The sequence below is a fragment of the Gobio gobio genome (assembly GCF_949357685.1).
Source record: "Gobio gobio genome assembly, chromosome: 12".
Lineage (NCBI taxonomy): Eukaryota > Metazoa > Chordata > Actinopteri > Cypriniformes > Gobionidae > Gobio > Gobio gobio.
This window is the reverse complement of record NC_137105.1, coordinates 37,427,234-37,454,037: the sequence shown is the minus strand read 5'-3', so window position 1 is coordinate 37,454,037 and position 26,804 is coordinate 37,427,234. Positions and strand designations below refer to the sequence as shown.

At 42.2% G+C, this 26,804-nt stretch overlaps 1 long non-coding RNA gene across 1 annotated transcript in view; it reads left to right on the top strand.

Annotated features, from left to right (window-relative positions):
• The window catches only part of LOC307135048, a 910,342-nt gene that overhangs the window by 33,720 nt on the left and 849,818 nt on the right, over positions 1-26,804 (top strand). The window contains exon 2 of the long non-coding RNA XR_013817627.1: positions 4,965-5,292. This is a non-coding gene — a long non-coding RNA (uncharacterized lncRNA). The remainder of the gene's footprint in view (positions 1-4,964; positions 5,293-26,804) is intronic.

Sequence of the window (26,804 nt, the reverse complement as noted above, 5' to 3'; positions counted from 1 at the left end):
AAAAATATATTTTGTTTATTAAACGCAAAGTTTTTCATTTCAAAAGCATTTTTAAATTCAGTTCATATTTCCAACAAACGAAATTCCAAGCCAAAATAACGAAGTGGTAAAAAAAACTTTGAGTTACCACCATGCAAATTCAAACATTTCGCTCTTCTCTAAATGTGGCAGCAATGCGTCACAATAACCTGGAGTACGTAAATGTCGATCATTTGTTACAGATGGCAGGTTTCTTTATTAAACTCATAAAAGACAAAAGAATTACAGGAATATTGGATCCTAAACAAAGAAATGCCACAATTTATCAAGACATTGAAGCAGTTATGAGAGAGAAACACGTGCCGCTCAAGTATAAGGTGCTTTCCTTGCCACCAATGATAACACACACGTCTCCTTCCATTAAAAATAATGGCTAGTGTGGTGGCTGGGATATACATAAACCTAACAACATACGTAGCATAATTTTTGGAATGACTTTGGAGGGAAAAAAAATTGTTTTAGTCACATAAAATCAGTTAATGGAAACGCCGTCATTTCGCAATATTTTTTTATCGACTTTTAGAAAATATTGCAAAAGTTTTGCGCAAATCTGTAATGGAAACACTGCGTTTCTCTGTTCCCGCCTCTGTTCTTCACCCCATTCATTATCTTCCGAGTCCGTTCGATCAAGTTTCTCCATATATTCACAGCCGTGCCCGGTGTACATCTCCACAGATAATGCCGATGTAGATGGCTCACTGTCCCTTGATTTCTTTAAAGTGCCAGTTTTTAACCAGGTGTCCATTTTGATGAATGTAGTAAGCGAAAAAATGAATGAATGAATGATCACTTAGCTCCTAATATGAAAAGGGCGGGGTGTGCACACGCTTGTAAAATTACATGAAAATATGAGTAATTTACTACAGCTTGTAATGTGAAGTTTTTATTTATCAATAATACTCTGACATGTGAAGTTTACCTAAGTTAAATACGTAAAAATTAAAAAGAGACAATTTTTCTGCCATTACAAACATTCTCTCACGCACCCCCGGTGGTCAGTCTACGCACCCCAGTTTGGGAACCGCTGTACTAAAGTAATCAACTCTATCACTCAATATATGCACTATATTAGCCTATATATTCATTATATTCTACTTAACATGTTAAGTGAAGTCTTGATTATTTCATGTATGTTTAAATAAATCTGTCATGAAAATGACAGCCACTGTGTAGGCTAAAATGTTTAACGTTATATTTCAACTACGAATTGGAGAAAAAACTTAATAATTATTAAATTAAAACTTAAAAACTATAATTTTATAATTAGATTTAGAAGTTATTGCATAAACTTATATGAAGTTTACATGTTGGCATACAATGTGTTATTTGAGTGTTGATTATTATATCTAAAAATAAACAGCAACTGAATTTAGGCTAATAGTTTGGGCTCTGTTGTTAAACTTTAATATTAATGTGCAAGTAAGGGTTCCCTATATATTTTACAGCAATACTTTCAATAAACTTTTAGTTATAATTTAATTCATTAAGGACAGACACATTTTTTTTTCAGTAAACCACTGTTTAATAAAAATAAATAAAAAGCAATTTTTTAAAACTACTGTACCGAACCCGTACCGAACCGTGATTTCAAAACCGAGGTACGTACCGAACTGTCAGTTTTGTGTACCGTTACACCCCTATTTAACATGGATTTACTGTGGTAACACTAACTGTAATCGTGGTAATTTGTCAGAAATGTAATATCTAATATATATGTTTATACACTAAATACCATAAAGCCATTCTAGATATAGAAACAATATTTTTTACGTTTTGTGTGCACTGGAAAAAATGCTCTTATTTAGTGTTTTTGGCCTGTTTCTAGTCTAAATATATCTAAAAATTCTTAAATCAAAATGTATTTACTAGATAAGTTAAATGACAAGACATTTTTCCTTGTTTTCTGGAAAATAAAATGAAATTGAAGTGAGTTTTTGCTTAAAAAAAACAAAATGATCTGCCAATGGGGTAAGAAAAATAATATTGTTTCTGTTTGCAATCTTGTTTCTGTCCCAAACAGAAACTAGGGATGCACGATATTGGATTTTTGCCGATATCTGATATGCCGATATTTTTCAACTCATTTTGGCCGATGCCGATATCGATACCTATATGTTTATTTTTTCCCTTTGTTTGAAAACCATTTTGAGCAAAAACATTTTTTTTTTCCATTCTGGTTTCAGATTTCTGAGATCTCCTTACTAAAAGGATACTTGTTAAAGATAAATAAATGTTAATAAAGTTATTTTTATAATAAGAGTATTAAATTAAAAGCGCTGAAAATAACAATAATAAGTCAGATGCAGTTGTAACCAAAATTTTATTTTTGGATTTAATGTTTGTGCACATGAAGTGGGGGTGGCATGGCATCAGTTGATGCTGTCTTTAGCTTCAATTCAATTATTTTAGTGCTCCTTGGATTATTTTTCATCCATTTCATAAAATTGTATTACAGATTAATAAACTGTATATAAAAGTATTTAATTTACAAGTGTCATGCTTGTGCTTTTACATCATTTCTGCTTTATTTATTCAGAAAAAGAAGTAACTTCAATTTATTTGTGTACTCTACTTATCATTTTAATACTATAACAACAGCGCCCCTACTAAATAGGCTATATATATAACGATCTACCTGGCGGGCACTAGGACCTGGAGGAGCTTCAGCTGCTGTGGAGGCTGCTGTGCGAGCTAGAGAGTGGGGAGAGCGATTGTGCTTGTTTTGGGCTAGTTTTGTTGTGAAAACCTGGCAATCCTGCTTTGATTCACAAATTCAAAAGGGGGGTTGGGGGGTTTGTGATAGGCACAAATATCGATTTCGATCTTGATTCAGTATCAACTCATATGTATATAGCCTACTGTACATATAAGGAAAAATAAGTTTGCCTTAGCACTATTTTAGCGCTATTTTAAAACGTTTCTTGGGTTAAATTATATGTGCTCGCATTCATTAATATTCACTTGTGTGTGCTTATATAAGTATCATTAAAAATATTAGGATGTAAGTTATTAACGTTTTAAAATGTCACATTTAAAGAAATCTAGTGTTTGATCCCATCTAAATATTTATTTAAATGCAAAACCTAAAAATAAGTAAGCAGTTATGATCTGCAATACTTTGAACAACTAGACGCATGTATATTTATTAAACGGCCATACAGGCACCTAAGTGGGTAATAGCATTACAAATGAAAATTATTATTTTTCTAGCCACAACATGACTATAATTTGCTGCTTTGCATTGGAATTCTCTATTTTAACCTTAATTACTACACTAATTGTAATATAAATAATAAAAAATATTAGAAGAGAAATATTATTTATTATTAACAATAATTATTTCACAAATAGTATTTAGTACCAAAAGATCACCTCAAAATATTCAATAAATATTATTGAACTAAAATATAGAACATTTATTTAATAGCAAAAAAGTTAGTTTGACCATCAATGAGTATGAGTGTGATCAATTAGTAAGGAATACCTGAGGGCTAAATACAAGAAAAACATTAACATTAATGTTAACAATGTTGCATTTCCACCACTCTCCATAATAAAACGATCCTGTAAATATGGTTGACGTATTAATCAATGCACACTATGCTGTACTGTTTACCAAAACTTGCTGCAAATACCTGTATAGTGAAAGCTGTTGTGTATCCGCTTAAGCCATTCAAATGCATTGACACAGCGCTAGAAGTATTGAGCGCTCCGTGAACCACGTGACCGCGCGCGCCGCCGGGAGATGAAAGCATGTCGCAACTCGGTTTTTCATCGCCTCTGGCTTTAACTGTATGCCTCATCAAGTGCGCCAAAACGATATTTATTGTTTGAATTTCGCATTAAAACTTGAAAAAATTAAAAAGCTTAGACTTTGTTTAATATCAAAAGCAGGTTTGGCAGTTTGCTGTGAGATTAAGTTGGGCAGAGTGAGACCGTGAGACTGAAAGCATGTGTCTCACGCCAAATGCGTGAGAGTTGGCAACCCTGTCTTATCGCTATAGCAGTCCTTGCACACGTGAGTTATTGCAGGCTCGTATCAACACGTTATCATATCGGCAAGGCATATCGGCATGATTTTTATATTTTAAGCATTTATCGGCCGATTCCGATGTCGTGCCGATAATATCTTGCATCCCTAACAGAAACCTGGCCTACATAAAAGTCGATCAACTTAACTGCTCTGAGACAGAAGGGTTGAGAATCCAAATGCAGCTTTAATGAAAGGTAATCCACAATCGTAATCAAAACAGGCAAAAGGTCATACACAGGCAAGCAGTCCAAACAGGCAAACAAGGTAGGACAGACAGGCAAAAGGGGAATCCACGGAACAGGGTTTTCTATCAAGGTCCTCGTTCTGTAGCAGCTTTGCAAGTCAGTGCATGATATTTTTTCTTCTTTAAAAGTGTTTTTTTTTTTTTTTTTTTGCAGACAGCCTCTACGTAAACACTTTTGTAGGGTCATAATTTCCCAACATTTTTTGAACACTGATCAGTTTATAGCTAAATGGAGGAAGGCGGTTCCTCTGTGCAGTGTGTGCACCCATGGCCATATTAGAAAGTACGTTTCAGTTTTCTGAAAAGATTAAAGATTAGTTTCGTTGGAATAAACTTGATGAATGTCTCGTAAAATGTTCAAAAATTTAAATGTCTGGGAGAAAGAGAAGCATATATGGATGATGAAAGAGCTCAGTTCAGTCTGTTTTTGGTGCCTCTGAGATGCCAGAGCTCGAGTACTGAATAGAGCTTTCTTTTGTGTTTTTTTCACACTTAAACAGACCAATACACACAACATGTCAAAATTTTCCTTTTGGAAAGTATTCACTTAAACAAAGTTGATTATGTCATAAGTGAACGTAAACAGTTGGGGGAATATCGGAGGTGTATCAGTGTTTAGGATTTGTGCATTCTGCCTTAAAGTGACAGCAGCTTTGTAACTTTTTTACAAGTATTTAAATTAGTTCAAGATAGTCGTATGCTAGCTTGTCAGATGGAGCATCACTGACTGGCTTAAACCACCATGAGGGCTATAGCGTGCATTCATACAACAATGCAACAATAATAAAATAATGCATTGACATAAAAAAGGAAATTTACTTTTGATACTTAAGTACTTTTACAAACAAGTACTTCTGTACTTTTACTTGAGTAAAAATAGTTTTTAACAACTTTCACTTGTAACAGAGTATAATATTTGACCAGTAGTACTTCTACTTTCACTCGAGTAATGGAGTTGTGTAGTTTGTCCACCTCTGTATGTCACATAGAATCGCTCAGTGTTTCAACCGCAGAAAGATGCAAGTAAAGCGGCTTACAAGTAAACAATGTCACGTAACGTCATAGCTACCTCAGAAAAAACATATCCAGTGCCCATAAACTTGTTAGTCAGCTACAAAAATGAACTCTAGAGGGGAGCATTTTGCTAATTATATGCACCACATTACATAAGATATTCATTGTCAATGTTCTTCAATATTTAATAAATCTGGCAAGTTATGACAGCCACCCTTTAAATGTTTATATTTCAAAAAAACGAATTGGAGTAGAATTATGATTATGTTATTGTAAAAGTTAATATTATAACGATACTCGGTTACGTAACGTAACCTCGGTTCTCTCTAGAAGAGGGAACGAGTATTGCGTAAGTTCCTTACGCTACGGGAAAGTATTCTTTCTTCGAGATTTCTGAAAAACCCAAAATTATCCTTAATTTTGTAACATTGTCAACGCAGTGCGGCAGCCTGGCAGACCATAGCAGGCTATTCCAGCGTGCCATTGGCTGCTCTGCTGGCAACTGCAGCAGCCTATCGGTGAGCCCGCGTGACGTGGCGACCAATGAGGGCGCTTCGCGCCCACCTGGCTTCATTTGCCTACAGGTGGGGCGTGGCCACGTGTATATAAGCAGGGCTCACGGGCTGCATATTCGGTTTTCGTAGTTCTGAAGCGTAAAAGCCCGCGGGGCGCACGGCAAGGAACGCAATACTCGTTCCCTCTTCTAGAGAGAACCGAGGTTACGTTAAGTAACCGAGTATCGTTCTCTTACGAGAGGTTCTCTCGTATTGCGTAAGTTCCTTACGCTACGGGAACATATTGTCAACGCCGTGCGCGCCTCGCATACAGCATATGTATCCCAGGGAACCGGGGACCATAACACTGCTCGGGCAGGGTGGCCGGTAAAGGAAACGGGCCACCACATATACGGACACTTCGTTTGAACTGACGGGTGGTTACAACGGGTGGTTACAACACCCTGCCTTATGAATGAGGGAACGGCACCTGCCGGTCGCCTTCAAATTCACCACACCTTGTCTCATGAATGAGGGAACGGCAAGGCCGGTCGCCTTCAAATTCACAATATCTTGTCATATGAGTGAGGTAACGGCACCGCCGGTCACCTTCAAACTCACAATAGCTCTTTTCGTAAATGAGGGAACGGTACCGCCGGTCTCCTTCAAATTTACATAAGCCTTGTACCGAACTTACTACCAGTATGTGAGCTATGTCTGCGCAGAATCACCGGGCAGAACCAACAGCCTTATTGAACTGATAACACTTTCGCCTGTAAGGCAGGAACTTCCAGATTGTAAAATCTCACGAACGTAGACGGGGAGGCCCAGCCTGCCGCCACGCAAATATCGTGGATGGAAATCCCTCTGGCCCAAGCCCACGAAGAGGCCATGCCTCTGGTGGAGTGTGCTCTGACACCTAGCGGGCACTGCAGGTGTTTGGAAGCGTATGCAGTTGCAATCGCGTCCACTATCCACCTGGACAGGGTCTGTTTCGAGGAGGCGAGACCTTTAGCGCGCCCTCCAAACGAAACAAATAGCTGCTCAGAACGCCTGAAGGCGGCGGAGCGTGTGACATAAACCCTCAATGCCCTGACAGGGCAGAGGATATTGCCACCGTCCCCCTCGTCGGATGCTGGCAGAGCCGAGAGGGAGATAATCTGCGCCCTGAAAGGAGTGCCGATCGCTTTGGGGACATAACCATGCCTCGGTCTGAGAATGACCTTAGAGTCATTAGGACCGAACTCCATACACGTCGGGCTCACTGAGAGCGCGTGTAGATCCCCCACGCGTTTCACTGAAGCCAGAGCTATCAGGAACGCGGTTTTTAGCGAAAGGAACCTTGGTTCCACAGTCTCGAGCGGTTCAAAGGGATGAGCCTTCATGGCCTCTAGGACCAAGGCCAGATCCCAAATAGGAACCGATGGGAGCCGCGGGGGATTCATCCGTCTAGCTCCTCTGAGGAAACGGATGATGAGCTCGTTCCTTCCTAGCGTGCTACCTAGCGTCGTCTGAGCGAACGCTGCTATAGCCGCTACATACACTTTGAGCGTGGAAGGGGACCTGCCCAGTTCCAAGAGCTCCTGGAGGAAGGAGAGCACCCGCTGGACCCCACATTGCTGCGGTTCCAATCCCTTGGAAGCACACCACTCAGTGAACACCGACCACTTAGAACTATATAACCGCCTCGTCGAGGGGGCTCTAGAGTGTGAGATCGTGTTCATAACCCCTTCGGGCAGGTCAACGGGTATCCGTTGGTCACCCATACATGCAGAGACCATCGCTCTGGATGGGGATGCCAAACTGACCCTCCTGCTTGAGAGAGGAGGTCTGCTCTCAGCGGAACTGGCCAGGGGGGTGAGTGCGACAGCTTCACCAGCTCTGGGTACCAAATCTGGTTCTCCCAGCGCGGCGCTATAAGGAGCACCTGGGCGGCGCGTTTCCCTGATTTTCGCTATAACCTGGGTCAATAGGGAAATCGGCGGGAAAGCATACAGCGGGAGGCTGGGCCAAAGTTGGGACAGCGCATCCTCGCTTTTGGACAAGAACGTCGAGCAGCGGGCGTTCTCTTTTGTTGCAAAGAGGTCGAGCTCCGCTCTGCCGAATAGGCGCCATACCAGCTGGACTGTCTGGGGGTGCAGGGACCATTCTCCTGGGAGAATGAGGCCCCTGGACAGCTTGTCCGGGCCCACGTTGAGGTGGCCCGGAACGTGCGCCGCTCTCAGCGAGCGCAGCGAGCTGTGTGCCCACACGAGCAGGCGTTCCGTCAGATTGCCCAGACACCTGGACCTGACACCGCCCTGCCGGTTCACGTAGGACACCACCGTGGTATTGTCCGACCGGACCAACACATGGTGTCCCCGTATAAACGGGAGAAACTGCTTGAGCGCGTTCTCTACCGCTATCATCTCCAAACAGTTTATGTGTAGGAGTTTTTCTCCGCTCGACCAGAGGCCCGAGGCCGGTCTGCCCTCGAAAACGGCGCCCCAACCCGAGGTGGAGGCGTCCGTCGAGATGACTTTGCGGTGTGAGATGGCTCCCATTGTCACTCCCCGCTGGTACCAGTCGGCTACTAACCAGGGCTCTAGGGCTGCAACACAGCCCTGAGTCACTCTGATCCTGAAACCTCCGGCAGCCCAGGCTCTGTGAGGCACTCGGGCGTTTAACCAGCGTTGCAGCGGGCGCATGCGCATTAAGCCCAGCTGGAGCACAGCTGCAGCTGAGGCCATACGTCCCAGCATCCTCTGAAAAAGCTTGAGAGGTGCGATTTTGCCCGGCCGGAAGTACGCAGCCATGCGCCGAACTTGGCGCGTGCGTTGTGGTGACAGGCGGGCAGACATAGCCACAGTGTCCAGATTCAAACCCAGAAATGAGGTTGATTGCGTGGGCACTAATGAGCTCTTGGTCCAGTTGACCGTGAGCCCCAGGCTGTCCAAATGGCTGAGCAGCATTGCCCTGTGGGTGAGGAGCTCGGCCTCTGACTGCGCCAGGATGAGCCAGTCGTCCAAGTAGTTCAATATTCGCATCCCCCGGTTTCTCAGGGGAGCGAGGGCCGCGTCCATGCACTTCGTAAATGTACGGGGTGCTAGTGACAGGCCGAACGGAAGGACGGTGTATTGATAAGCCTGGCCGTCGAAGGCGAATCGTAAGAATGGCCTGTGACGCGGCGTTATCTTGATTTGAAAATATGCGTCTTTCAAATCTAGGGAAATTAGCCAGTCTCTCGGGCGAATATGCGCGAGGATCTGCTTGGTCGTAAGCATCTTGAACGATCTCCTCAAACATAAACCCTCAATAGCCCTCAAACCCTCAAAACCCTCGTAGCGCCTGGGGCATAATGTTCGCGAAAATGTGTGAGCGCGTTTGAGCGGGCACAACTCTTACGCGTGGAACATGACCGGTTAAGAGTGGCTGTGTGACAGCGCGTGTGGTGGCTAGGCGTGGACGCAGACAAGCGGACACGTGACCTAACTCTAGCACTCGAGCGGCCGGAGGCCGCTTTATGTGAGTGGGGGACACGGGGTTTATTGTGCAGGGGTGAACACAGAAAAGTGGGCACATTTACTGCATTTGAAACACATACGGCGTGAGCCGTGCAACCAGAAATAATGCAACTTTTGTGATTTCTCTGGTTCGCCGTCAAAACGGCGGTGGTTGACAGGCGAGAGGGCGTTTTTGCCGGCTCGTTGGCTGCGTGAAATTCCTCTGCAGCAGCCACAGTGGTGGGGGCTGACAGGAAAAAGAGTTTTGACGGTGGTCCGGCCGCAGCGGGACTTAACCGTCGTTTCTTGCCTCTGGCTAGGAGGGCTTTGGAGGCTCGGACTTCAGCACGATCCTAGGCCGGGGGCCCCGAGGGGGAGGCGGCTTACCGTGGCTGGAAGAGCGCGATCTGGGGCGGCCGCTCGGTCTTCGCTGAGACGATGGGGGCCGCGCTGGGCGCTGCGTGGAGCTCGGTGCTGGCTGGTCGCGAGGACGGCGAGCAACGGAGCTACCGCTGGCGCCTGGGCGTCGAGGCAGGAAGAGGTTCATGGCCTGCGTCGTCTTCTGTACTTCGGAGAAACGGTCGACGATCCCCTTGACCGCTGGTCCGAAGAGCCCAGATGGAGAGAGCGGGGCGTTTAAGAAGGCCGCGCGCTCTGTTTCTCGCATGTCCGCGAGCGTGAGCCAGAGGTGGCGCTCAGCTACCGTGAGGGAGGCCATGGAGCGTCCGAGGGCCTGTGCTGCGGTCTTGGTAGCGCGGAGGGAGAGATCCGTCGCGCTTCGCAAATCCGTGAACAGCTCAGCGTCACAGCTCCTCTCGTCCAGATCACGGAGGAGATTGGCTTGGAGGATTTGCAGCACGGCCATAGAGTGCAGAGCAGACGCAGCTTGACCGGAGGCAGCGAAAGCGCGGCCGATCAGCGATGACGTCACTCTGCAGGCCTTAGACGGGAGGGCAGCCTTTGAGCGCCAACCAGAAGGCGGGCAAAGGTGCGCTGCGACCGCCTCTTCCACCGGAGGGATAGCGTTGTAGCCTTTCTCAGCCGCGCCGTCAACTTGTGAGAGCGTCGAAGAAGCCTGAGACGAGACCCTCGCGGAGAATGGCGCGTTCCAGGACTTCGCGAGCTCCTCGTGAAGCTCTGGCAGAAAGGGTGCAGTCCTGGCGGTGGGCGCACGGCAGCGACTGTTCAGGAAGCATCCGTCGAGCCGATTCGGCGCTGCCACCTTAGGCGGGGCCCATTCGAGGCCTAGCTGCTCGACAGCCCGGGTGAGAAGGCGCAACAGTTCGGCGTCCTCACCCGCTCGATAGCGTCCGGAGGCTCGGACTGAAGAGGTCGCGGAAGACCATTCCTCGCTGTCGTTCCGCGGCCGCATCCGCCTCATCCCCAGAGGCGGCAACAGAAATGGCGGCCTGGGGTGGGGGCGGGGAAGGCGAGAATGAAGCGGGCGGGAAGGGTTCCGGCGAGCTTCTCTCGGCCAACTCCGGAGTCCGCTGCGAGCGGCGCTTTTTCCTGCGCGGCTTAGCAGAGACTGGAGGGATGTCATCTTCGAACTGATCGAGTCGAGCCCGCAGGGTCGACATCGTTAGTTCTTCGCACTCCGGGCATCCGCCGGCGAGAAGTGCGGCGGCGGCGTGATCACGGCCCAGGCAGAGAGCGCAGATCACATGGCGGTCCCCGGAACTGAGCTGCGCGTGACACGAGCCGCAGGTGGAACGAGACATTTTTAGAAAAACGCTCGGCTCTTTTTGTGAAAGTGTGACGCAGCGGCGACAACACTGAGCAATAAAAGGATATAATGCTGCCGGATAGCAGAGCAGGCACGGATGGCTGAAGGTGGCGCGATGCTGCCGGCTTCTTCAGGCGCTGTCCTCTGCTTGCTCGTCTGCACGTTCAACGGCGGCGGGTTCCAGATCCAGCGATGCGAAGGGCTTCGCTGAAGAAAAGAAAATCGAATATGCAGCCCGTGAGCCCTGCTTATATACACGTGGCCACGCCCCACCTGTAGGCAAATGAAGCCAGGTGGGCGCGAAGCGCCCTCATTGGTCGCCACGTCACGCGGGCTCACCGATAGGCTGCTGCAGTTGCCAGCAGAGCAGCCAATGGCACGCTGGAATAGCCTGCTATGGTCTGCCAGGCTGCCGCACTGCGTTGACAATGTTACAAAATTAAGGATAATTTTGGGTTTTTCAGAAATCTCGAAGAAAGAATACTTTCCCGTAGCGTAAGGAACTTACGCAATACGAGAGAACCTCTCGTAAGAGAACTATCATTATATATAAAAAAAACATAATTTAGTGTCATTTAAGTGTTTGTATATAAATCAGTTAATTTTTACCTTCAATATAAGTAGGCTAATATAGTATCAACTGACTCCCATAGTTTACAACATTAGTTCAGAAATTAGTTTTCCTTGTATTATACCTGATACATATCCAAAATAATTGATATTGAATTGAATCGAAAATCGAATCGAAAGCTTGTGAATCGAAATCGAATCGAATTGTGAAATTTGTGTCAATACCCAGCCCTAGAAATTAGTAGATTTGGTTAGCATATTGATTTATGGTGTGCGCCCCTAAATTTTCTGGTTGTACCCCTAATATTTTCAGTCTGGAGCCCTGCTAGGGGGTCAGTGGAAAAGTTTAAGGAATGCAGTGGAAAACTAGCCTGGTCCTACCAGACTTTCGTACATTTTATTTGTACAGAGAGTCTGGCCACTCTCCATTGACTAGTTAACTTCCTTGAAGGCGGGTACTCTGTTGAAGTTTAAAACTATTGGATCTGCCCAGAGCCCCTCTGGATGTGCCATAACCAATCGCTGACGTTTGGTCTTGACGCATGTCATCTCAAACTAACGCACAACATCAACGTCATCGTTCTCAGCCACTCCCTCTGTTCGCTGATTGGACCGGTTAAAATTTGACCGGAGAAAACCAGAGAATATACCGCAATCCCAGACGGAGTTCTGAAGGAAAATTCAAATTGAGCGGAAGTACGTTGGAGGGCGGAGCCAGGTTAGTGTAAAACATGAATAAATATGAATTACTAATAGTGCTGTCAAATTGAGTAATCACGATTATCGCCGTTAATCTATTCTCAAAGTTGGGTTGGGAGCTGGGTCTATACTACGCAAGCTATTTTAGCGCGGATGTATACCTAGCCGAATTGCACTGTAGGGGCGAGAGAACGAGTCTTCGAACCTGTGTGTATGCCTACTAGTGTTGTCAAAACTATCGATATTTCGCTATGTATCGATACTGAAATATCTGAACCGATACAATACTCATTTTCTACAGTATCGATTCCAGCTGCGCTCTCCTCTCCGACCGACAGAGAGTTGACACGCACCCGCCTCCTCTCATTCAGTCCAGTTAATCCTCTGAACATTGCGAACGGTTGTTCTGCTGGACTTTTGCAAGTATTGGTGTGACGGGTCTGAATTTTGCGCGGGGTTGCACATAACGTTAATTCTACTAATTCCCGCAGATTTCGCGCTCGCATCTGAAGCGCACACATACCGTAATAAAGCCGCCTCTGACATACAAGTGCAAAAATGAGCTCCTTTTTCCAGCTTATTAAAGGGTAACTAAACCCCAGCTCAGAGCTTAACTCCACCCACTGGCAATATTTGAAAAATGCTGGAAAAGTGGGCAGAGCCCAGCGGAGACAGAGGGGACGAACCGAGGGCGGGGTTGAGCGGTGGGCGTGCACCTGAGACCCTTAGTGACGGATTGATTGACAGCTGTCTGACTCGCAAGTCGCAAAGATGGAGAATGACTGGAGTGACGCCAGCTTTGCAACAGAGCGGTCATTTCTCCTACCTTCACCTGAAGTGGAGGAGGGTGGATTGTCTGTAGACACAGACCCAGAGCTTTATCAATGCGAGCCGCTGGCTCAAAGTGTGTTAACTCCCGATGTAGACGATGCTAGTGAAGCAACAGCGCAAGAGAACTGACCTAATCTATGAACAGTCAAATCCTTACACTGAATGCCACTAAAAATAGATCAGATATCTGATGTATTTACATTCAAATTAACTGAATCAATGAGCAGCGCAGGACCAATAAGTTCAGACCTAAAAGCCTATTATAAACGGATTTTCTCAGATAAGTTAGACTATATACGCCAGCACATTACGGTATTGTTGTCCGTTACCGCGGCAAACACTTGCGTGTCAGGGGTTGAAAGCGCGTCTCATGTATGAAAATTATCTGTACACATGACGGGCGGCAATAATATCGCAAGAAAAGCCTGACGTGTACTGACAACTGCATTATTTGACCTTATTTTCTTCATTACAATGTTAAAGCAAGTGTCAAGTCAGTTTCATTCATAATGTTTCATACTGGAGTGAAGCCGTTCTCATCATGTGATTGGGGAAAACCTTTCTTGAGATAAGAGGAATATAATATTTTGGTTTCTGCAGAGCAGGAGAGATAAGAAACAATAATGATCATATTGGGTGGCATCTGCAGATTAATAGAGGAATAATGAGAAATAGCCCAAAGATTAATGTTGTGAAATAGAATTTAGGAACACCAGTAAAGTTAAATGGAGTTAATATAGATATGAATGAACAAATCATTTTAAAAGGCTTCAAAGAAATTGATGATGACTTATAGTCCAAATTTAAAGTAATATGGGGGATTATGAAAATTTGTTCTTGGTAAAGTTATGACACTTTAGGGTGTAAGCGGCAAGATAAGGCTAGTGAGGATTTGATGAAGTATCACTGCCAAATGACATGAATTAAGAGGTTTAATATTTTGGTCATTTGGAGCTTACACCTGAAGAGTTTTAATGGACAAGACATTGAGAATAAAAGAACATTTAAAAAAGGGTACTTTTAAGAAAACCCTGATGAATGATTTTGAATGTTTTACTATTAATATGGTGAATTTGATTAATAATTGGGTATTAAGTGTGATTAAGCATATTGTCAACATGATAAAGATGAGTAAACAAGCTGATTGAATATGAATTGATAATTAAGTCATTTTGATGAAAAGTAGTGACCTTCCGTAGTGACCTCACTGGTAGACCAGATGTGCGGTATGGGACCGCCCATTGGTCTAAAAGGGGGGACTGAAGGGGCAGGTCAGATACCTGTGCCTCTTCGTTCATACACATGATCAATATTAAAATAAGAATCAATGATAATCAAGTTATAACCATTTTCTATATTTAATAAATCAGTTCACCTATAACCTCTCTATATTTAATGAGTGATTTTGGATACAGGTCTACGGGACTTTTGGGGACTCAGAGAAATGTACCTCTTTTATATGCTTTTCTTACTAAATAGAATAAATTCACTTCTGTACTAGATGTATCAGCATGTCTTGGAGAAGTGCCTTGTTGATAGTTAGTTAAGATGTTCTCAACCTTGAGGGAACTGTTATTCTCTGGAGCTTTTGTGTGTGTGTTGCATGATCGGTGCAGGCCCAATCTTGAAGATGGACGTTTTCTGCACACGACACCAGACCTGAAGACGTCTTTCTATGACCTCCTGGGTCATTGTGATCTAAAAATCTAGTCATGGGGCGACAACTAGTCTACCCATTTTAGTGATATACTCTGCTATCTATCCTTGTGTGGAAATTTACCGTGACTGGGCATTTTCTCTGCCAATCAGAATCATTCCACATGGCAGTAATGACGTGGCTAGACCTTGTAAACAGTATAACTGTTCAGAAATTGTATGTTCGTTAGACGGAGGCGGGGAGACTGTTAGAGGGAGCGCGGCCTACAAACTCCTCTTGAAGCTGGCTTCTGCTGAACTATTCTTCAGTAAATATTTCTTTAATTAATCTAACTCCTGACTCTTGGTCTTCATTTTTCACTACTGGTCCTGGGTCCTAAACTGTTACCCCAACAGTACTATATATTTCATGCTGGAAACTAACAATGGTGTCTCTAAATAAACTGCACAATTGAGCTAATTCTCTTAAAATAAATAGGTAGCCTTTTTTCCCTTAATTTTATCAGCTTAAAGGGGCTATATGCGTTTTTCTGAAATTTAAACTCGCGACTGACACCTGTGGCCAAAAAATAGAACTGTTATTAACTCTTATTTTCTGCTCGCTCTCGCAGCGGTGGTGACGTCACATCCGCAGACACCGCGGGAAAAACCTACCCGCCAGAAAATAGGAAAAATAGGATACAGGCTTATAGGTGCACCCACTGTGAGCGGACAAGGTGTCAGTATGCTCATCAGGAGATGTTTGAGTCATAAATGGTAAAATAAAAAAGCTATTGTTACGTTTATTTTGGGGAAAAAGTTGCATATAGCCCCTTTAATCGGTTCCTCAATTTAAGCCTCAAAATAGTTTAAATTTCCTTTAAAAAATTAGGGAAATGTATCGCTTGGTTTTATATGTGAAATGTTCTTAATATTTTCTGTACAACACTGAACCACAATTTTATTAAGGAAATATACACAATTTATTTTGTGAAAATTACAAAATCCATGATTCATTTTTTAGAGTGCAGTTTGGACTGAACAGCTCTTGCGATAAGGATGATATATTGTATATTTGATTTGGCTGTAGATATAAATTGGTCAAATTGCAATTATTTTAATGCAAATTTCCTAAAGAGTGTCATTAAACTCGTTTTATAATTTTTTTTTTTGTCTGGTGATCCACGATGAGATTATTAATATAAAGATATTTTGGCTAGTTTGAACCTTTTTCATTGATTTGATTTAGTGATTCCTTATATTGTCAAAACATAAGATGAAATTCTGATAGCTTGTAATGTCAGCCAGTGAGATCTTTATAATAGGCTTACATAAAAAGCATATATAATGTCTTAGTAAGATTATATTTAAATGCTTTTATGATCAAAGCTCTGTAGTTTTTTATTGAAGGGGGCAAAACATATAATGCAATGCAATACAATGATGATTGAGAGATGAACAAATAAACTCAAAAGAACAGTTCATCAGCTAATGTCGTCGGATGGAGAAGTTGATTGAGCCATACCTAGAAAACTTTGGTGAGGCCTTGTGTTAGCAGATTGTTTGCCAAGAATGCATTGGGGTGTTTTCTGGCATTTCAGTTTGAGTTTATTGAGATCCATCCCCTCCAGTCAGACCAGGAGGAGACAGACAGCCGGGTTGTGCTCTACCTGCATCATGCCGTCAAGCTAGAATTCAAGTCGGCAGTAGTGAGGACCCTGGACACTGACATCTTCATCCTCCTGCATCACACTGACGCCATCAACCTCATCATCTACATTGAAACTGGCAAGGGCAGGCACCGTCAGCTGGTCAATGGCACAGAGCTGGCCACTTCTTTTAGGCAGCCGTACTGCAGCACCCTGCTTGGGTACTATGTATTTAGTGGTGAGGACTGTACCAGCACCTTCAAAGGCAAGGGCAAAGTGGCACCACTCAAAAAGCTCCGGAAGAACCCCAAATTTCAAAATGCTTTCAGGATAGTGGATGAATTTTAGACAGTTTGGCTTGTTGTGTATTGAATAGAATATTTGGGAAGAGCAAACTTATGTTGGGTTAACAGTTTAGGACCCAGGACCAGTAGTGAAAAATGAAGACCAAGAGTCAGGAGTGCAATTTAATTAAATACAAATTTACTGAAGAATAGTTTGCAGTTTCATCAGCAGAAGCCAGCTTCAAGTCTCACAAGGAGTTCGTAGGCCGCGCTCCCTCTACCCGCCTATGGTACATACAATTTCTCAACAGTTATACTGTTTTCAAGGTCTAGCCACGTCATTACTGCAAGGTGGATGATTCTGATTGGCTCAGAGAAAATTAACAGTCATGGTAAATTTCCACACATTGTCAGTTAATCAGATTCATGTGTACATATATCACTTGTTGACACTTTCACCCCGGATTTAGGCAGGTGGTGAACTTCCTACAGCACACACACACAGAAACACAGTCTCTCCAAGGTTGGAGTTGGTTTAGTTCTAGTACTAGTAACATACTGATTACATGTGCTTTTTCTCAGTGAGAGGTACAGACAATAGTACAGGCCATATTCATACAATTCTTTAGTGTTTCAGTAAAAGGAAATATGAAAGGAATAAAATATAACATAAAATGAAGGTAAAGGTATAAGAGATACAAGAAATAAAATACAAAAATTCAGTCAAACATACAAACTCAGCACTAAGGCTACAACGGTAAAGTTAAATACAAAAAGTAATTAGTAATTTTATTTACAAAAATAAAATACAAAGTTATGAAACTTCACTTTGCCCTCAGCCAAAACGATTTGCCAGGGAACAAATGATAGATTAATGAGACCAAAGATCTACGAATTCGTTAGACGAATAATATCTCATGTTTAACCACTACAGAGACATCAGAGCCAGCCGTAAACATTAGAAGGACTAGCCGAGGAAAGGCTGCTCTCGGCGGATTAACGAGCGCTGAACGCCCGCTGATCGACTGGATCTCAAAACTCAGAAAACACCAGATAAAATTCAAATAGGCCATCTCTTTATAAATAAACTACAGAAACTACAAACAAGTACATTATCGCCTGAAAAAGTCTTAAAACTACATTTCGTAACACATTAACAGTAGTATTTTTAAATTACGCTGGATTTCTCATCCGCTATATGCTTGTTGGTTGGCGTGAGATGCATTCTGGGATACCTGTCTGTCACAAGTCCGCTCAAGTCACCTCTCGATGCATCCTCGATAAAAGGGCCGGATCAAGGACACATCCGGGGATTTTAATTGTACTTGGCTAGATGTAAACTTTGAAATGGAACAGTACTTGGGCAGCGACTGATGACGTTTCAAGTCCAGTACAGACAGAACGCATATTGAGAAATTTTACCTACTATAGTAAAAGTGTAATTAGTAGAGTTAGTAGAGTGGTGAAGATATAAAGCCCATTTATGATTTTACTAATGAAGGAGGGGAGGATCACGTTCTTCATGAATTTTACAATCATCAGCACTATCCTTCTCAAAAACAGATTATTTAACTTATTAGTTTAACTTATCTGCGCTGTCATGTGCCGATTCGGACTGAAATATTATGGAGGTAGAAGCGTTAGGAATATTGTATGGTAAATAAAACAAAATCATACATCAAAATAAAATTAACTTTAGGCTGTATGAATAAAATAAAACTTCAAAACTTTGACTTCACTTTTCTGATGGACGTCAGTGATGCCCCGCTGTTTAAATTACATTAATTCATACATTTCTTTTAAAGGTAGGGTGAAATGCTGTTTCATGCATACTGAGCTTTTTACCCTGTTAAAGACCTGGATTCCCATCCTAAACATGGACAAAGTTTCCAAAAAAGTTGGACGTTTGATGGAGTATTTCTGTGCAAAAAATACTCCTTCCGGTTTCTCATAAGTTTCAGAAAGTTTTTTTCGAGTATGGGTATATGTGACGTCAGATGGGGCGGAATGTCCTTGTACGGGCCGTACGGGCTCTTCTCCTGGAAGGGCATGCGTGCGACTAGAGCGAGAGAGCAAACCGGCTGCGCTGCAGTCACAGGACTTTACGGAATCAACAATGTCACCAAGTGTGTTTTTGGTTGTTATGGCAAGACAACCCTGCACAGCTTCCCAAAGAACCCAGCATTAATGGGACAGTGGATGGAGTTTGTTTTTTCGAAGTAGCAACGGAGTTGTGCAAGTGTTTGTTTGTTCCCTGAATTTCACGACAAGGTACAGTTCAACTCCGGATTTGTAGCTCGTCTAATGCTGAAGGATGGAGCTGTCTCAGCGATTAAGGTTCACGGTCGTGTTTTGGTAGCAGGCGGTGCGTAAAAATGCTTCAAATGTCTTTGTGTTGTTAGCTATCGATTCCATTGTTTTTCTATGTAAACATGCATAGCTCAACACAATATCTGCGTGCACTCGTCATTCTTTAGCTCCGCCTAAATACAGATGACTTGTCTTGTCTTGACGTTTAAAAACAAAGCAAAAATGACTTTTACAACAAAGCAAATGTGGCTGTGATGACTTGATGACTTCTTCCCAGTCTTGCCGTCTCTCATGTTCTTGCTCAGACGTGGACAGGCTCTGAGTTCCCTGTCAGGTTGGGGTTGGACATCAGGCTTCGGCTCAAGTCTCGAGATCAAGCCCTCCACCAAGGACAGCAAGTATGTTATTTCCTATTCAATACAAAGATTATTTGAATAAGTCAAAAATAAGAATGATTTTTATTTTGAAACAATCTGTATTGTATAAAGCACTATATAAAATACGTTGACTTGACTATAAGAAGAACATTACAATGAACACAAATTTTAAAATCTCATTTGAAATAAGACAAATGATAATAATCCTACTCTGTCTGTTACACTTCCTCACACCTGAAATCACTGATCGAGTGAATCTCCTGAACTTCTCCAATCTACAGTAGGTCATCTCATCCATCTATGTTTTGACATCTGCTCTAACGTCAGCCATTTAGTTGGATCCCGGGCTAGGCACTGGCTAATCAGATCCCTGCATTCTGTACAAATTGTAATAAGGAGTTAGTCATGCATCTATGAAAACAGCATCTAAAACATGATTATTACACTGTAAAATGTTCCTTATCTTTACTTTGAAAGTGAAGTATGTAGTTTCTGCGACACTAGTGGCACAGGGCGGAATTACAAAATAATAATATTGTGCATCGCGTCTTCCCCAACTCAAAAATCACAAACACAGCTCTTGTGAAGGGCATGTTTCAGGTTCAACATATTAGGAATACTTTTAGCTGTGTTGCATTTGTCTTTATGAAAATGTATCTTTCTGAACGGGTGCAGGATGAGGCTGTATGGTATCGAAGCATGCTTTGTATCACAATGCTCTGTTCGCTTTGACATGTTCATGACCTGTTTACAGTATAAATGCAGCAAATTTTGGCATTCACGTAACTAAAGCTGAATTTCTTTTCCCATGGCTCCGCCTGCTAGAGTAGCTACGCCCCAAACTCTCGCTACACGTTGAGCTTCATATAAACATACTTCATCTTTAACTGTTTCTGTTCAGAGTCTTTGCTTTATGTGTGTATGTGTTTATAAGCTTTCTCAATATTATTCACTCACTTTTGGATAAGCTGTAGTTGTGAAATGTAACGTTGGCTCGTCTGATCTCTGTCCGATTGAGAAAGGGAGGAGATCCATAGTGCACCATAGTGTACAACAGCACTCCCAGAGACCAGACATTTGCTGGGATGGCGTGGAATCGAGGTTCTGTGAAGACTTCAGGTGGGCAGTAATACGGTACTCCTGTAAGCAAGACATTTTCACATGGTTGAGCTTTTTTTTAAAAGCATCAGATCATTAATAAGTCACTACATTTAGGTTCCCACACTCTCAAAATGCTCACCAACGTATGTGTAGCTCTCGTAGCCATCCCTACTAAACAGCTGACCGCAGCCAAAGTCTATCAGCTTGAGCTCCAACGTGTTTTCGTTTATCAGGAAATTCTGCGCATGAATGTCATTATGAAAAACACCATGCTCGATGCAGACTTGCACTGCCAGAAGAGCCTGTCGCATGATGAACCGTCCTGTTGGTTCATACACTACGGGTTTACGATTGATATAGTCCAGCAAGCTCACGCAAGGCTCTGGGAACTCCATGACAAGAGTGAATGTTCGAGGATTTTCGAACCACTCGTATAGTTGTATGATGAGCGGGCTTATGGGTTCTCGCCTCATCATTAGCAGCAGCGCCACTTCTGTAACGAGAGGTTTGGGATGCCCAGGCTAGAGAAAATAGTAGTCAGAAGGTTAGCTGGGTAAAAATCTGAATAAAACATATCATTTTTAAATATATCTTTTTAGATACGTTCAAATAGCCTTTTCAGCTCAAAGTTATTTGGTGCCTCTAGGCTTATTTGTCAATCACATTTACTCCTAATGCTTCCTACGGGTGTTTTAACTACAGTAATCTGTACTTAAACAACTAAATACATATTCAGGTTTTGGCCAACTTACAATATAAAGATAACGATTGTTGTCAGTCTTGCTTATCTGCTTGATGGCAACCTGCAACAAAAAGGATAATCTGTAAATCTGTAAATGTTTTAATGCATGCAAGAGCAAAATGTTTGTACAATTCAGTAAGATTTACCTTTTTGCCATCAAATTTGCGTGTTCCCTTGTACACCCTGCCAAATCCTCCGGATCCAATCATCTCGCCCACGTTATAGAAAGATTTAAAAGACTCTGCATCCACAGCACTACTGAGACAACAGCAGAAAGGACTCTTCACAGCCTTCCATAGCCTCTGGAGGAAAGAACGAATTCCTTTCCTACATTCTGTAGGTTTTTCAGGAATGAAGAAAAAACTATTACAATGACATCAAATTAAGCAATGATATAATGACATAACTTACATTTTACTATTAAATTCTCATCTGTAGTGTTACAAATCTAAAGTAATGGAAATATTTCCATGCTATCCCCGTGACTTCTGCTTAATGCCTGAATAAATGTCCCAAAATCTTATTTCACAATGTTAATAGTCACAATATTTTTCTTGTTTTATCTGATCTTTTTGGCTTCATTTGGCCAACTCTGACACGTGTGGCTCAGTTCTGGTAATGGCAAAGATAATATGGGACATATCTTAAAATATATTTATATTATATTAAATATAATATCTTTAAATATAGATTTTTATTAAATGCATAGCAATGTATTATTTATGTCATAACCGACTACTACTAATACTTGGCACGATTGTATTTGACAATGTAGAAGCAATAAAAACATTATATTCCGGATTGTATGCTGTCTGAGAAACGGCTTTCTGTGCGCAAGTTTCGGGTGTGTGTCAGACAGCACAAGTACCACTGAGTTCATGGCTTATTGAGAACTTTTGCTAACGTTACCATTAAATTAAGAAACCATTATTTCTAAATGTTCTGTGAATGTTCAAAAAGTCCGTTTTTTCTTTTCAATATTTAATAAAAAATGTTCTTGATCAAAGGAACATTCTATTTTATAATGTTGCATTATGGGAGTGTTACTTTTGAATTTTCTCTGAATGTTCTGAAAATGTTAGACGAATGTCCACTTTAAATATAAAAAAAAAAAAGAAAAAAAAAAAGAAAATTTCAGCGAAATTTTGCTGAGCAACAGTAAATGTGACCGGACATTAACATGATAAAAACTTGAAGCAGTTATACATGAAATATCAAAATCTCTGTATGTACACTTTACACTGCCCAGCTTTATTTCAATCTAACCTGTTGAGATCTTATTCACAGGAGAAGCCTCCATGGCACCCTGAGCAGTTCGGCCATTTGAGGTCTCTGTTGGCTCGACAGGAATTTGACCTGGCAGCGGAGGGCACGACCCTTTGAGGCTGTCGGACCTGCCCGGTTCGCTTCGGCTATCAGATCCATCGCCACTCCACCTCCAAAGGACGCTGTACGAGCCTCTGCTGCTAAGTGACAAGGATAATGATGACATGATGCCCAGTGAAGAATCTGTGGAAGCAGTTCTCCTGGATCTGGAGTGGCCTGAGTCTGGAAAAATTCAGACGTCAAATCAGACATTGAAAATAGAAATAGAAACTGAGCCATAAATTCTTTATTAAAAGCCTATTCTGACCCATGCAAGAGCGTTTAGATGAAGATGAAGTGGATGGGTGTCCATCATCTGAGCTCTGTTGGCTGTCGCTCTGCTGCGTCCTCTTCCCGTCAGCCTGACCCGTGGACACAGAAGCAGAGAACTCAGACAGACACAGTGAAGCTGAATGTCTAGGAAGCTCTAGGCTCTGGGTCTGGGTCAGGTCTGGCAGCGGATCCTGAACAAGCTCATCAGAACAGGCTCTCCAAATCTCCTGACCAGCTGTCTGAGAGAAAGCAGCTCTTCTGGATCTGGAGCGGCCTGAGGCTGGAATATTTCAGACACACACAGTTAGTAATGTTTTGATAATAATCAATAAACAACGTCAGTGATCAACTACAAATATTGTTACTATAGTTACTGAAATTGAAAAGTTTTATTTCATATGCAAGGAATCAAATACATGTGATCACTTAGCTGGGAAAATTGGGGGATCAAATGGAATTCCTCGCACACTTTTCTTCACATTAATGTAGTCAATCATTGTACAACATTATACCATAACATACCATAAACAACTGAAAAGCGAAAGCGCTCACCTCCTCTTTCACCCATCATGTGAGCCATCGACGTCCTCCCAGTCCAAACTGCAATAAAAAAACAATGCAAAATAAATACAGTAAAATAGCCTATAACTCTCCTTAGAAATAAAATAAAACAATTTTTTTTATAAAACTTCACACTTCTTCTAAAATAAGAAAAGAACAAAAAAATAAGAGTCCTTCTAGAATAAAAGTCTCCTCTCAGAAATCAGCTTCAAGATCACAAGATTCGCTCAGAAAATATATTCTGCAAAAGTGCGTGAATTCGCCTGGTCTGTCAACCAACAGATAGCGATCGGTTCGCGTTAGGGTTGGGCGATGTCTCCTAAATTGGCAGTTGACGATGTTTACAGTAAAACATTGTGATGGACGATGATATCGTCGTTTTTTTTATTAATACAAATATATAATTTACTATATCTGTATTTTACCATCTCTTTACATAAATACTATTTTCTACTTAAAAACTATATAATTTCGTTATTTTTCTAACCCAAATAATGACTCATCCGCGCTAGGTTGCACGTGAGGTGAAAAAAGTAGCTTCCTTCCACTTAAGAAGAGTTGTGCACTTTTTATTTTAATATATCTCTTTACATAAATACCATTTTCTACTTCAAAACTATAATTTTGTCAGTGTTTTGTATGGTAATGCTGTTTTATGTGAATAATACAGAGTGAAGCACAAAGCTTTGTTTACAAAGGAAATAAATTCGCAGCCATGAATGGATTCATGCCGAATGAGAGAGGTAGGCTGAGCCCAGTTTAAGATTTGTCAGCTTTTTTATTCTGTTTTGTGATTTCCGTGAATTTTAACAATAGGCCTAATGTCAGTCCATTTTATCCCACATAACATCTCGTTTCTTTTCTCAAATCTTCACTCGCGTCACACCCATTTCGCAGGGAATTATAAACGTTTCTTCCTTTCGTTTGTTTATAATTAAGTCTATTATACCCATTCACGTCCTTTACTGTGGGAAAGTAGAAAAACATTGTAGGACGAATAGTCTACCTTTTTACTTAATTTTATTTAACACATTTTGTGCTTGTTATTAGACTTGGTAAGGCGCGTCAAGTTTATTTGAATAGCGCATTTCACACACATAGGCCATTTTACTTTTGTTTTCTCTGGCAGTGAATAATCAAACATAGCTTAAATGTCTTTACCCTGTGGAAGATAAAATTTGCTCTTCAGACCTTTTTCAACAAGTGTGGCTTTGCAAGATCATGAGAAAACATGAAGACGAAGATATTTGAGAAGGTGTCTATCCAGCTCGTGATCTCGCGCAGAGCGGAGGGGACGCATCATTGAGGGGAAATTAATTTTTTTTTTTTTTTTAATAATATTTAATTTTCTTATATTCTTTAGGTTACCATTATTTACTGATAATTGTTTCAATATTTAACAGGCTGTGGTGTGGTGTTTCACTGACGGAAGCGCTGAAAGAAACACGCATGCTTGAAATGGATGTTTGAGCCACGTTTATTATTTCAAAATGTAGGCTATATCTGGCATAGACTACAGTATTTAAAATAGAATATATGCATTAGTTATATTCTCAATTTAATTTTCAGGGCAATCCCTGCAAAGTTTTTAACTATAGAAAAGGATTTAGTGTGCTTCGCACTAGGCTTGCTACGATAGTCGGTGTTGCCGGTGTAACCGGTGTTCAGACTCAACACCGGTTACATCACTTGCCCACCGTGGCACCGCCCACTAGAGGGCTGCATTGGGATTGAGTCCCGCCGGGTCCCGCGGGACCCAACGTAAATCTTGCGGGAGCGGGCGGTTTGAATTTTGCTGCGGGCGGGAATGGGCGGCTAAAAAAAACACCGCGGGAATCGGCGGGATAGGGAGGTTGCCTAACGACATGATGGAGAAGATGTCAATAGATGATGTAGAAAAGAACCTCAAACGAGGTATTTACAGCACAAAAGCTAAGCAAGGAAAGTCTGACATTTGGAGAAGTTTCTCAATTGTTTTGGTAGGCAAAATCATGCGGTATAACGTTATATGTATCCACATATTGCGCAGCTGGCAAATACATAGCTACTTGATCATACCTCACCAAAAACACTCAGCACTCCCTGCAGGTCAAGTTGACTGTTTGGTGTTTTTGACAAACAATACATAGAAGTTTAGTGAGTGCAGTGGAAATGGATTGTTTCTAAATGTCCGTTTGCTATTTTGTGTTCACGTTCTGTTGAAGCATGTTTTCTCAGGTTTCCTTTCAGTCGGTCACGTTCGACGTACGTCGGAACTGACCGACGTATTGGGATCTGTTTTTTGTTTCTCAATCTGTTTTCTGTTTTGCAAAGCAGTCTTTTTTTATGTGCAAAGTTTTTGATAAAAACGAAATTATATTTGAATGTATTTGTCTTTTTTTTTTTTACATGCAGGCCAGGGAAACGAAACAAACAACCCCATGAATCTCTTTAATAATATCAATACAAATACGTGTTTTTTTTTCCTGCGGGACGGGAGAAGACACAAAATCAATGCATCTCTATTATTGTGCAGGAATAAATTCTCAGAGTTTTGCTGGTGCGGGCGGGAGTGGACATACATATTGCGGGAGCGGGCGGGAGTATAACACATACGTTGCGGGAGCGGGCGGTAATGGTCAGAAATTCGGCGGGTGCGGGCGGGAGCGGGATGAAGAAAACAGTCCCGCGCAGGGCTCTACCGCCCACCGTCTTTTTGATTTTTTTATAGTAATAAAATAATTTAGTTCAGTTAGAGAACAGACAATACAAATAAAAACTGAACGTATCTGCTTAATAAAGCAGGATCTGACCGTGAGTCTCGGCAGCGGCAGGAGTCATTCATCAGATTTAAGAGTGAAGAGCTGACTGAGATGATCGCGGAAGATTTGGTTTCAAAGCGAAACGTAAAAGCGCCTATTTAAGGGAGTTTGTCATTTGTTTTGTTGTGTTTTTCATTAAAAATAATAGGCTAATGAACCCACAATTCAAGCAACCCGCAGCCGAATTGGCGCTAATTCAAAACCGAAAGTAAAATGTAGACGGCCGCACAGAGCGCGAATTGTTTACTTTCGCCTGGCTCCGCAGTGCGGAGCCATTCATTCATGGCGTGCATCTCAATCATAGACTGATCAATGCTTGATCAGTGCCCTGACTACTGAACTAGGGAACTGATTGAGACGCACCCATGGCCTCACAGAGCGCGCATTTACAGACGAGCTGTCATTCACGGTGTGTGAATACGCAACACTGGCGCGTTTTCAGCTCAGAGCGGTCGTGTGCTTGTTACTTTCGGTTAGATAGAATTAGTGATTTAAAAGCCTCCGCCGGTGATACCGGTATTACCGGTGTTGTCACACATCAATTAACCGGTGGGAAAATTTCCTCACCGTCACA